This window comes from Schistocerca cancellata, chromosome 11 (assembly GCF_023864275.1).
Source record: "Schistocerca cancellata isolate TAMUIC-IGC-003103 chromosome 11, iqSchCanc2.1, whole genome shotgun sequence".
NCBI classification, from domain to species: Eukaryota; Metazoa; Arthropoda; class Insecta; order Orthoptera; family Acrididae; genus Schistocerca; species Schistocerca cancellata.
In genome coordinates this window covers 127880805-127893642 of record NC_064636.1, presented here as the reverse complement: position 1 = coordinate 127893642, position 12838 = coordinate 127880805, and the positions used below count along the sequence as shown (strand labels likewise).

The 12838-nt window shown below is 32.9% G+C and overlaps 1 pseudogene; it reads left to right on the top strand.

The window, feature by feature from the left end:
• Positions 1–966: 966 nt before the first annotated feature.
• LOC126109012 (U2 spliceosomal RNA) lies at positions 967–1081 on the top strand (annotated as a pseudogene).
• The last annotated feature ends 11757 nt before the right edge of the window (positions 1082–12838 follow it).

The window sequence follows — 12838 nt, the reverse complement described above, 5'->3', positions numbered from 1 at the left end:
CAAATGTTGTAATTTGGTAATATCAGGCAACATTTCCTTTACATGCAACGTTTATCTTCGTGACGTGGTTTGGCTCAATGCCAGTATTGCGTACGAGCATGCTTTCGCCACCAGACACACTTTTTGACCAGTGCTCATCAACTTGATTGTAACCCGTATTAGAGAATCCTTAAGTGTCTCAAACAGATGGAAGACTGAGAGCGCCAGCTGTAGGGTGGATGAGATCTGATGCCCAATCAAATCTTGTTACATGTTTATAGAATCTCAAACTCTGTATGGGTGCACGTTGTTGTAGTGAACCAAGCTTTATTTCGCTTTCTTTTCAGATCAGACACTTCAGAAACGATTCTTCAGTTCAGAGCCTTCAGAGATACCTCTGAATTAATGGTTGACCGTTTAACCAACCATTCACGAGACTGACATCACCACTACCCCAAAAGACTATTATATCATGGCATTTCCAGCAGAGGGAGTTGCCTTGAATTTGTTCTTTGCTGTGGACAGGAGATGGGGCTTGAGGAGTGACTGCCTATTTGTATCTGGTTGAAAGCGATGCACACCAGATATCATCACCATTAATTATCTGTGACAGAAGGTTGTACTTTGGTCTCAAACTTCTCTCACATTTCAGATGAAAAGACTATCCTCTGAATCTAGTGGTCTGTTGGAACCATTCGTGGAACCCATCATCAGCACACCTTTGAATATTCTACATACTCACAAGGGAACATTTCAAGGTGTAAACAAGCTATCTTGATGATATGTAGAGTCACAAAATACTAGAATAAATATTTTCTCGTTTTCTCCAAGTTCACTTTTCAAAGCTAAAAAACGTCGTGAAAGGTAATTTGGCATTTTAGGTTTGCAGAAACATTGTCAGAACTATGATACTTAAAAAATGTTTCATATAAAAGTAGAAAACTACATAATCAGCTTTAATAACAGTTTGAAATTTTGAAAGATAGCCCAGCACCATTGCCTTTTGGCTAAGATCAAAGTGTAGTATCTATTCTTATCAGCTTAATGCTGGCAAGGTCGGATACAAAACACACTGATATGCGATGTATTGTCTTTAGCCATTGGTCTCCTAATGCCCGATTATGACGAAGCTGCAGCGGCGGCTCCGGAACGTGGCCGGCCTTGCTGTGAGGGCAGCAACTGCTGGTGTTACTGCCGGACCCGCCCTGCATTGAATACTCCTCCCTCTTTTTCTCCCTATTTTGACTGAGGGCTGCGAGATGTTCAGGCCCCATCTGCCCCCTGCTCGATCGAGGGGAGGCGATCTGGAGCGAGGCAGATGCAGATCGGTCTCGTGTGTGTCCAGCCTTTGCTGTAGACACTGGCGACACAGTTGTTAGCGACATATGAGCCTTCCACTCTGCTCGCTTTCCTTTTTTTTTTTTCCCCCGGCCAGCTACGTCTGGGTTTCCACCGTGGCTGAACACAGGATTATGACGCTTTCCATCTTGGCCAGAACACATCTATGGGATCTTATATTCCTGAGATAACTCTTAGTTACGTCCGCCCGAAGTGTGATGCTCCGGTGTATGGCAGGCGCCGTTGAGCAACACCTTTGTGGCTGTTTCCAATCCTTACCGAATGTGAACCTTTCCTAAGTTGCTTTCCAAGTATTACCTCAATGACTAAAAAATCTGTTCTTATCAGCTTAACTGAGAGTCATTCTCGCTGGTAAATACTTTTTTGGAAAATAAGCTACACAAAATGTACTTAATTAAAATATCTAAACTTTCATTGTAGTAATAATTATTTGTTTTACTTACATTCCTTTCATGTTTTAAATTGTTATTTTGAGTTTTAAAGTAACGTTGTTTTTGTTCCTTAGTTTACCATTTCACAAACAGCCTCTAGTACATAATCAGTTCTCTTTGCCAAAGTTTTCCAGTGTCCCAAAATATACCAGGTACAAATCATGATGTTTATAGGGTCACCAATCACAATTAGAAATCCCGCTAAATTCTATTTTTTATTGTGTTGTTTGTAGTGAGTATTAGCTGAAGAAATTGCGTTCATTTTATGTGCATGTTGTACAAAAACGGTATTTTTGAGCATTTATTTACAGAGAATCATTACTGTAATAATTTTGTAGCATAATAATCAGCTACTTATTCTCCATTAACAAGTTACATGTATGTGACGTGGTTAACTAAAAATAAAAAGATTTTAAAGTATAAAATTGTTATTTAAAACATAAAACCAAATTAAATAATAGAAATAATTATAATAATAATGAACATTCAGGTATTTTATTAGGTATCTTGAAAATACGCTGACAGCTCATTGTGTACGTTTTATTTTCCAAAAAACAAGCTTTATGGATGGATGCAATGTGAAAGCTTCAATAATTTATGTCATAAGAGAAGTTTTCATTTTTTTAAATTAATTAATTGGTGGGATATTCTGAAAATATTGAACTTAGTACAAAAACTGATGATATAGTTTGGAGGACTGTTCATTACATTTCATATTTTGTTTGCATCACTACTTAAAAGATACTTCCTCTGAACTTGATATGCCAAATTACCATGCGGGGTGTGTCTTACCTGTTACCAGTGAAATGGAGCAAAAATGCACAAATGGGTCATGCATTATTTCGACCTCTTTACATATTCGCCAAGTTTGATACTGATCGTTTTCTTTTATTTGGGAATGTTTCCTTTTCAGTCATTCCACACACACATATTACATTCGCTGACTGCTGAAGATTCAATTGTCAAGTGGAAATGCACTGGTTTGCACAAATAATGACAACTACACGATTCATCATGGTTAGAGCAGTGTTCCCATATGTGAACGAATGTGGAGCTCAGTTTCTGCCGTTCTTGGTGGTTTTAGCTCTACCCATCGCTCAATAGTAATTGTAACAAATGCATCATCTCCGTACAATGCACACAAATGTTTTCGTGTGTTCACCAAGGCTTCTTTAATGCAAAACCGAGAATTCTAGTATGGCATGTTGCATGTAACAAGTATCTGGCATAGACGCCATTTTGATGAGTATTGCTCTATCATCTGTCAGAATCGCTTGTAACTTTGCGCATGGACAGAACAAATATCAAATATCAGATACCCAAAAGGAAGGTTTCCCATATACATCAATGATATGGTAATAACATATTAAACATCCTCTATATGTAGACCACTAGTCTCCTAATAAAATCTGCACTCATGTGCCAAAGTGCCGCTACCTACAATTGAACTGACATGTTCGTCATATCTCTTTCTGAGTTCATATTGTTCTGTCATTGTGGCCAAATTGTTTTGTACCTTCTGTTTGCCAATAGCTTTTGCCTCCGTGTTTCTGCTACTCCTTCAGGTTCTATTATGTGAGAGTTATAAAACCAGTTGGGTTGTACCTGTCTTAGAGTACTTATTGTCCTTTCACACTCGCCTACAAAGATAGGTTATCATAAAACAGCCTTACCTTCGTACATCTAATACTTCCTGAGACTCAAGTCTGTTTCTGTTTCAACTGACAATAGTTGCCAGAAATTTGGGTTATGTCTGTCTCTGAACGCTTGTAATCCTGTCATGATTGCCATATTTCTCCACGTATCTCCATCGTATCGGCTTTTGGGCTCAGTTTGTCTGTGGTTTTTGCTCGCTAGGTCTACTGCCCATTTGTATAGGGACTGGAAACAAGTTCGTCACAGCTCTGTCCAACACACACATTGCGAAATCTCTCAAGATGCACCTCAAACAACAAAAATAATTTCGCAAGTAACGTAGCTCATCAAATAAACGTCGGTATGATCAGGAAAGTTGTTAGCAACAAGCAACCATTATCCTGCAAACGGAAATAGAAACTAAGAAAGACTAAAATTTTTGTAATAAGCTACATCACGGTAATACAAGTATTACATTACCACATCATTCTTATTTGAGGGGGAGATATATGAGAAAATACATGAGCACATATAAGCTAATGAAATGTTCGCCGGTTGAAAGATAATTGGACCAAAATTTGCACATGCTGTCCTTATGTTATTGGCAATAATCTAGATTTTTAATTTCTTGTCAAATAATTGGATCAGTATATTGGTGGATGCTATCTGCATACATACCACCACATAAGGAACATTTCTTCAAAGTTATATATCGGACTGGACCCACACCATAGTACTCAATATCAGATTAAGAAAACACAGCAGAAACAGCAATACTAATCACTCTATATTCTTCTTTCATTTAAAAAACCAATATCACACAAAACTGAAATTGCGTTACAAATAGTATACAAAATGCTGAAAGGACTCATTATGAACATACTTGAAGAATTGGAAATGCACTGAAGAGCCAAAGAAACTGGTACACCTGCCTAACACCTGCCAAGCATGCAGAAGTGCTGCAACACGACGTGGCATGGACTCGACTAATGTCTGAAGTAGGGCTGGAGGGAACTGACACCATGAATCCTACATGGCTGTAAATAAATCCATAAGAGTACGACGTGGTGGACATCTCTTGTGTACAGCACGTTGCAAGGGATCTCAGATATGCTCAATAATCCGGAATGAAATTTTCACTCTGTAGCGCAGTGTGCACTGATATGAAACTTCCTGGCAAATTAAAACTGTGTGCCGGGCCGAGAGACTCGAACTCGGGACCTTTGCGTTTCGCGGGCAAGTGCTCTTCCAACTGAGCTACCCAAGCACGACTCACACCCCTTCCTCACAGCCTTAATTCCGCCAGTACCTCGTGCCCTACCTTCCAAACTTCGCAGAAGCTCTCTTGCATACCTATGCAGGAGAGCTGCATCCATTCATCCATTCGTGACCATTGTGCATTCCGACGGACTTGGGCAATTTCAGAATGACATTTCGACACCCCACACGTCCAGAATTGCTACAGCGTGGTTCCAGGAATAAGTCAGAGATGTATCTAGACGTCTCAGAGGTCTCATGTCACTCCAGCTGCACACGAACCACAGCATTACAGAGCCTCCACCAACTTGAACGATCTCCTGCTGACATGCGTGGTCCATGGATTCGTGATGTTATCTCCATACCCGCACACATCCATCGGCTCAATACAATCTGAAACGAGAGTCGTTAGACCAGGCAACATGTTTCCAGTCATCAGCTGTCCAATGTCGGTGTTAATGGGCCCACGCGTGGCATAAATCTTTGCGTCGTGTAGTCGTCAACGGTACACCAGTGTGCCTTCAGCTCTGAAAGCCCGTATCAATGATGTTTCGTTGAATGTCTTATCGTTGAAACCTGCGGCAATATGCAGAAGGGTTGCACTTCTGTCACTTTGAACGATTCTCTTCAGTCATCGTTGGTCCCGTACTTGCAGGATCTTTTTCGAGGTGCAGCAATATCGGAGAACTGATGTTTTACCGGATTCCTGATATTCGAGGTACACAGCTGAAACGGTCGTTCGGGAAAATCCCCACTTCATGCTGCCTCGGAGATGCTGTTTCCCATCGCCCGTGCACCGACTATAACACCACGTTCAAACTCACTTAAATCTTGATAGCCTGCGATTGTAGCAGCAGTAAGCGATCTAACAACTGCTCCTGACACTTTGCCGACCGCAGCGCCGTATTCTGCCTGTTTACATATCTCTGTATCTCAATACGCATGCCTATACCAGTTTCTTTGGCGCTTCAGTGCCATAAAAATCAACGATAGCTGAAAAGTGGCTCCACATTTGTCATTTGCCTGGAAGTTATGAAACGGTACATTACAAGACAGTATACCTAGGATTCTTCTGTAACGGAGTGATGTGTACCGAATAATGTCGTCTTTCTTTAAAACAGAAAATTGCTAGTAAACCTGAAATTTTGCAGAAAGACGTGGTATATCTACCAAACAAGGTGGAGGTTTGTTCGCTACACATTCAGTCAAATCAGTGAACGTGGAACATATCAAATAAGCCACCACACCTGTAGCTCAAGGGAAACTTACAAAGATATGACAATAAATCGTTAAAGCGATAAAACTGTTTCCCAAGAGAGAGGAAACGAATTCCACATTTGCCGCCAAATCTGAGGTATAAACAGTGAGAATATTCGACACATGCGCCTTTGAATAAAAAGTAACTACATTTGTAAAAAATATTCTTGTATTAGGAAGTCGAGTGAAGTGTAAGAATGAGCTAATCATTAGACTCCATAAAAAAATTTTAAAATGTCAAGGGCAGTGCCTGTGACAACAACAAAAAACAACAGAAATATATGATTCTCATGTATGATAACGTGTTTACATTCTCTGTAGCTTATGCCACTGAATCAGTGTGATTCGGATTTGTATATATGTGTTTCACGAAAACTGATGTTTCTTGGCAATTTACTAAGGCATGGAACCATTTCGTTAGTTAAGTACTTGTAGAAAGTAATTAAATCAAAGATTATCCTCCATTTCTCTGTGGCGTATTTCTGGACCTTTCTCAATTCTCTATTTTTCGCTGTCTTCCCTTCCATCACTTGGGCTTAACATATAGTCATTATTAACTCTTTTTTTCTTAGTATTATACGGTTTTGACGTAGGCTCGACAGACCAGAGTTATTTTTGCGCCCTAAAACAAAACAAGGATAAAAACAAACAAACGACACACGTGACAGCCTGCTTTCTCACTGCTTGGAGCCCTCATGTCTCAAACCGTAACAATTTTCACACGAGATACTGTCGTGACTGTGTGTTTTATAAGGTGCTGGAACACGAAAAGGGACAGTAAATTTGATAACAACACATATTCAGGTTACAGATATAGTTCACATCAAAATCCAGTCAGTGAAATATAACACTTTCGTGACTTAACTAATTGTACTTTTTAACATGGGGCATTTTAGTAAACAAACTGTCTAATAAATGTCAAATTGTACTTAATACTAAAAGAACTGTCAAATACAGGTACATATCGAAATGTATCCCATACGTTTATAATTACTGTATGCCACATAATCAGTACGAATTAGTGATGGTCACTATGGATGCAGTATAGACATCAAATGAAACTACACATAGGTAGCAATGCAAAATTACAATGTATAATTATTCACAAGGACAACTACCACATGTGTAGATGTGTAGAACCTACATTGTATTCGCACATTGCTTCAGAATGATAATAAGTCCGAAACACCTGTCGTAAGGAATATTAAACTTATTGCAGTTAGCCTGGACCTTTTTCGAAATTTTCTCGAAGGTTACTTTGCTATATCTTTCAAAATGTGGTAAAATTTTTTTTGAAATTAGGTAAACAAACCTGTATACAGGTTTTTCAACACCAGTCTTAGAACTCTCGCAATTTTTTAAAAATTTCTCTGTGGAATACAAAGCAATTTTTATTTCGCAAAAATTTAAATAAATTTGACACAAATGAACTTTGAAAAATTTTGTGCCAGAGGAAGTTGTGTTATAGTACATACAAAATCTGTATCACAATTCACCTTTCATGTGTGGTGGTTCAGTAGAAAATGTTCCTGATACACTAAAAATAAAAGTTGCGGGAAATGCAGAGAAAAGACTACTTGAGCATTTATGTCAGACACAAGTATGTTGTTGTTGACCATAACCATATGTTTGGTTCTTATGGTTGTAGTCAGATTTTGTAGGTTCTGGACCACTACAATAATATTATAAAAAATAAAAAAATTACCCATTAACACTCGCAATTTTTTTTCCATAAGATTGATTTAATGATCCAGAACCTACAAAATCTAACTACTACCCCTTTTACCTAATAATAATATAATATAGTATAATAATACAATATTAACTATAATAAAAAATCATATATCTTGCATACATTTCCCATAGGTGACAGTAATGTAAATAAATAAATTAGGTAATTAATTATTATTTTTTAAGAAAGCAATTTATATATCACTTTCTTAACCCCAAAAAATAAAAACGTGTTTATTACAAATTATATTAACGAATAAGTATATATAATTAATTTGTTTCAACTTTTGCAGCCATAAGATTATTATTAACTGTTGTTTGTAAATGTTTTTTGAAGGAAGATTTATTTACAGTTCTACCACATTTACAACTAACTTCAATTTTATTATGTTCCTTACAGCATTCTTTACATACATATTTATATCCACCTGTTCGATATTTATCTTTATAAAATTCGTCAATACTTTTTTTAATCATACATTCACTACAATGTCTTAATTGTGGCTTGGCACAGCCTAAAGTGTGCTTTAGCTGTCGCTTAGTGTTGTCCATTTAAATAAAATAAAATTAATAAGAAAAATTATTTTTTAAAAATTTCACATTGTGAATTCTATATAATGAAATTCATTATTTCTATTTTTAAGATTCTTCATTCCTTTATATTTCAGTTTCATTTGTCCTTTTTTAATTATTTCAAGTTCCCAGGGATCAATTAATCTCTAGTTCAGTTGTTTCTTTTATAAATCTTTTTCGAGACACTAACATCATTAAGGTTCTTGATTATAGTCTCCATTTATATAGAATAAATTTTATCAGATTTATATATAATAATTATTTATTAGATTTTCAATAATGAGTGCTTTTTTTGTTTACTTGAATTGTATATATTTCAAGTTTTTCACTTTTAATTAAATTAAATTTTCTATATTCTTCTGTATTGTTAAATAAACAATCCTTACAATCTTCTAAATTTATTTTGTTTTTAATGACACAGTTCTTAATCCCTTTAGTCTTTTCTGTTTTGTCACCAACTTTATAAGCATACTTCCTTGCTCTTAAACCACAAAATTCTTCCATTATTTTTTCATTACATTCGTCTTTTATTTTACCAACAACTTTCTTGTTTACTTGTGGAATATTATATATATTATCTGGTGGATAATCACTTGTATCAAAATCATCAATTTGATTTCATATCTTCATAGGAATCTTCTGTTTTAATTTTGTAAATATAACAATCTGTATCTTGCTAACATAATTCAATATTTTCTCCATATTTAGGTTTCATAACTCTATAGTGAAAATCGTACATCAATTCTTTAGATAAATCAAGTATACTTAATCCAACATAAATAGTTTTATTAAATATTATTTTAGTTTTATTCTTATAAACAACAGCTAGATTTTCAGTAAATATAGTTCTATGTTTAAAGTTTGGCTTAGCTACAAGTCTATCACATAGTTTACTATCTGAAACTAATTTATTATCTTGTCTATTTCTTATATTTTCCATTGTTTTACAAAATACAGAATTATTCATTAATTAATGAAATCTTTTTAGAAAACATTTGTGGCTTTTGTTCTTAACTGTGTGTTTAGATCTATATTCTTCGTTAACCATTTAGATTTTAAATTTTAAAACTGTATACATTTTTGTAGGTTACATTCCTGAAGATAAATATTGTTTAAGATTTCTATAATGTACTACATAATTATGTTTTTATCTAAAGTAGTTATTAATTTACTTTCATTTGTACCTGGAACAAGTTTTGATTCAGGTTCTAGCGGTAAATCTTTATGTACATCATGTAATTCTTTCGGATATTCTAGATCTACTTCAAATATATATCCATCTTGACTATTCTTTAAGATTTCATGTACGTAAAAAAATCACATTGCTATGCTTTCAGCAACCTAGTTTCAGCTACTTTTTAGTTTTGTATTTTTTAACTTCTTCCACTTCTAGCTACTTTTTGCATGTCTATTGTTTTTTATATCCCTAATTGGAAGCTGAAATTAAAATGTCTGCATCAAACGAAAAGAAATAGTCCATAACGGAACTGCTTGGAAATAAAGTAAAACCAACTAATGAAAGATTTGAATTATGGTTACTTACAGAAAATTTCAATAATAATAATCTTGTTACAAATATTGAAGATATAATATACACAAATGAAGAACAAAAATTCGAGGAATGTAAACCAATTACAGAACCATTTTGCGATAATATAATGGTAATTAATATAACATATTTTATGGACTGTGAAGGAGAAATCAAAAATTGAAAATTTCTTGTAAAAAAGGATGCATGTGGTGGTTTTAATAGCATTTTAAGATCTAGATTTTCTAAATTTAATTTGGCAAGGCATGGAATTAAAGCAAAAATTCCATATTTACTAGATTCTAATACACAAACAGTTAAAGGAACCAAACAAATTATTAGCAAAGATATAAAAATAATAGAACAAAAATATAAAAATCCTGTAGTTATCCCTTACAAAATATAAATAGCAGATGTTTAACTCAATACAATTTTAAGAGAATTACCAGAAATTTTAGAAGAACTCTTATTAGATTTAGTCGTAACACAGGATTTTGCAGGAATTTTTAACAAACAAGAGATGTGTAAATATTTAACAAATAATTTTAATTTTAGAATGCAAGGGGAATATAAAGAAAATTGTAATGTAATAGTTAACAACGATAATTCTGTTGGCAAAGATTGTTTAACATGGATTAATTCTAATTCTAGAGTTAACATCTACAATAAATTTATTTGTCAATTAACAAGCCCTAGAGCAAATAAGCAACTAGGAAACCGCATAATAGATTTTTTAAATTACCAAGATAAAAGATTAAGCCACATTCGCATCCAGTTTAGCTAAAGAAAATGGAATTACAAGATTAGAAGCAACAATTTATAATTACATTAATCAAGATTTCCAAAAAGAACACGAATTTGATCCATTTACAGGTTGTTTACAACTAATAACTAATAACAGCAAATATTTCGAAAAAGCTCCATTTTATTCTTTGCCACTAGCTAAAATGCGGCAAAAACTGACATATTCGTTACAAGATAGTTGTTGTATTATTTTTTCTGATCTTCTACAATATGTATATTGGGGTAACAGAAATATAAACAAATTAACAGGAAGACAAAAAAAATTAAAACGGATAATAAAGAAGGAAGAGAAAAATTATTTAAATTTGTTTTATCTGCATTTAGTTCTAACTTGTTGCCTATTAACTATATAGAGACTTTAGAAGAAACTGATAATGTAATTTCTGTAAAACAAACATGCTTTATAAAATCTGGAGAAACATATTTTTCGAAATCTAATACTTTGTTTTCTACAATACCTAAAGAAATAAGTATTGAAGAATTGGGATTAGTAAAAACAAACAATATTCTTCCATTTGTATCTAGAAAAAGAGTAAATAACCACAGCAAACTTTACTCATATTTCATTAAAGAATTCAAACCAATTGATACACCATATTTAGAATCTACTAAAAAACGAGAACAAGAACTGGAAAATATAAATATACAAGAAAGAAAACTAGAATATTTAGATAAAATGCAATCTTTGACGAAGGAATACAAAAATACTTTGGAAATAGAAGAAAAAAATAAGAGAAAAAGAAGAAGAAATAAAAAATTATTTTCAACAACAATAGATAGATTTCCCTACAAGTGGAGTTTTTAATATTTATGTTTTTGTGGTAAACAATAAAAACAAGTTTACATATGTTGGTGTATTGGGGGAACAAAATGTTAAGAAATCTGTAAGGGTTACAATAAAAATATATTTATAGAAATTAAGAAAGATAAGATATTCTTAAAAAAAAGAAGGATTTATCTGTTTTCCATATAACAGTCTTTGACAAGAATTAGAAATTTTTTACTATCCAAAGGAAGAACCATTTTTAGAAATAAGAACAGATGATATTAGTACTTTTAATGGACATTCGTTTCCTAAAATAATTTACTTAAAAGAAAAACGATTTTCGAAGACAAAGATAGTTTATTGTATAAAGAAGAAGATAAAGAAATAATTGAAAATGTAAAACTGGACCAAATACTAGGAAATATAAAAATAAAAAATTGTTAACATTTAGAAGATCTAGAAGAAGGATTACAACTAATTATTTCCAACATTAAAATCGAAAAATATCGAGGAATATATAGATATATTTTTAAATTTGAAAATATACCAGATTGTTATTGTTCCAATTAATAAAAATATAGACCTAAATTACAAGATTAAAGTTGAACTTGGTAGAATTGAAACAACACCAAAAAAAATACAAAGAAAAGTTAGTGTTTGTTGTCTAATTTGCATGTGCTATATATTTTTATGTATCTATTTTAATAGTTTCGAATTTATGTGGAATAACTATATTATTAACATTAATGGTAGATATTCATAATTAAGTCCCACTAAACTTGCTATATATTTATGAATGTAGTATTTTCCAAAAGTATAAATAGGATATATTAAATATCCATCCTCTGCAGAATAAATATGGTAAACATTATATCCTAAATAACTAAATAATAACAGAAAACCTTCTTTTTCTGTAGCTTTCTTAGTTATGTAAACAAATAAAGAGTCGTTAAAAACAAAATAAGTTTAGAAGATTGTAAAGATTGTTTAATTAACAATACAGAACAATATAGAAAATTTGATTAAATTAAAAGTGAAAAACTTGAAATATATACAATTCAAGTAAACAAAAAAAGCGCTAAGTCCTCATGATAATAAAAGATATGTTTTAGAAAATAGAATACATACATTACCATATGGTCATTACTCATTATCGAAAATCTAATAAATAATTATTATATATAAATCTGATAAAATTTATTCTATATAAATGGAGACTATAATCATGAAGCTTAATTATGTTATTGTCTTGAAAGAGATTAAAAAAATAACTGAACTAGAGATTAATGTTTTATATGATGTTACTGACTGTGAATATTTAAATACTAGATATGGAGAAAAAATATGTATGAAACTTAATAATGATTTTAAAGTTATTTTACCAGATAGATATTACAAATTAATTGATACCTGGGAACTTGAAATAATTAGAAAAGGACAAATGAAACTGAAATATAAAGGAATGAAGAATCTTAAAAATAGAAATAATGAACTTCATGATATAGAATTCACAATGTG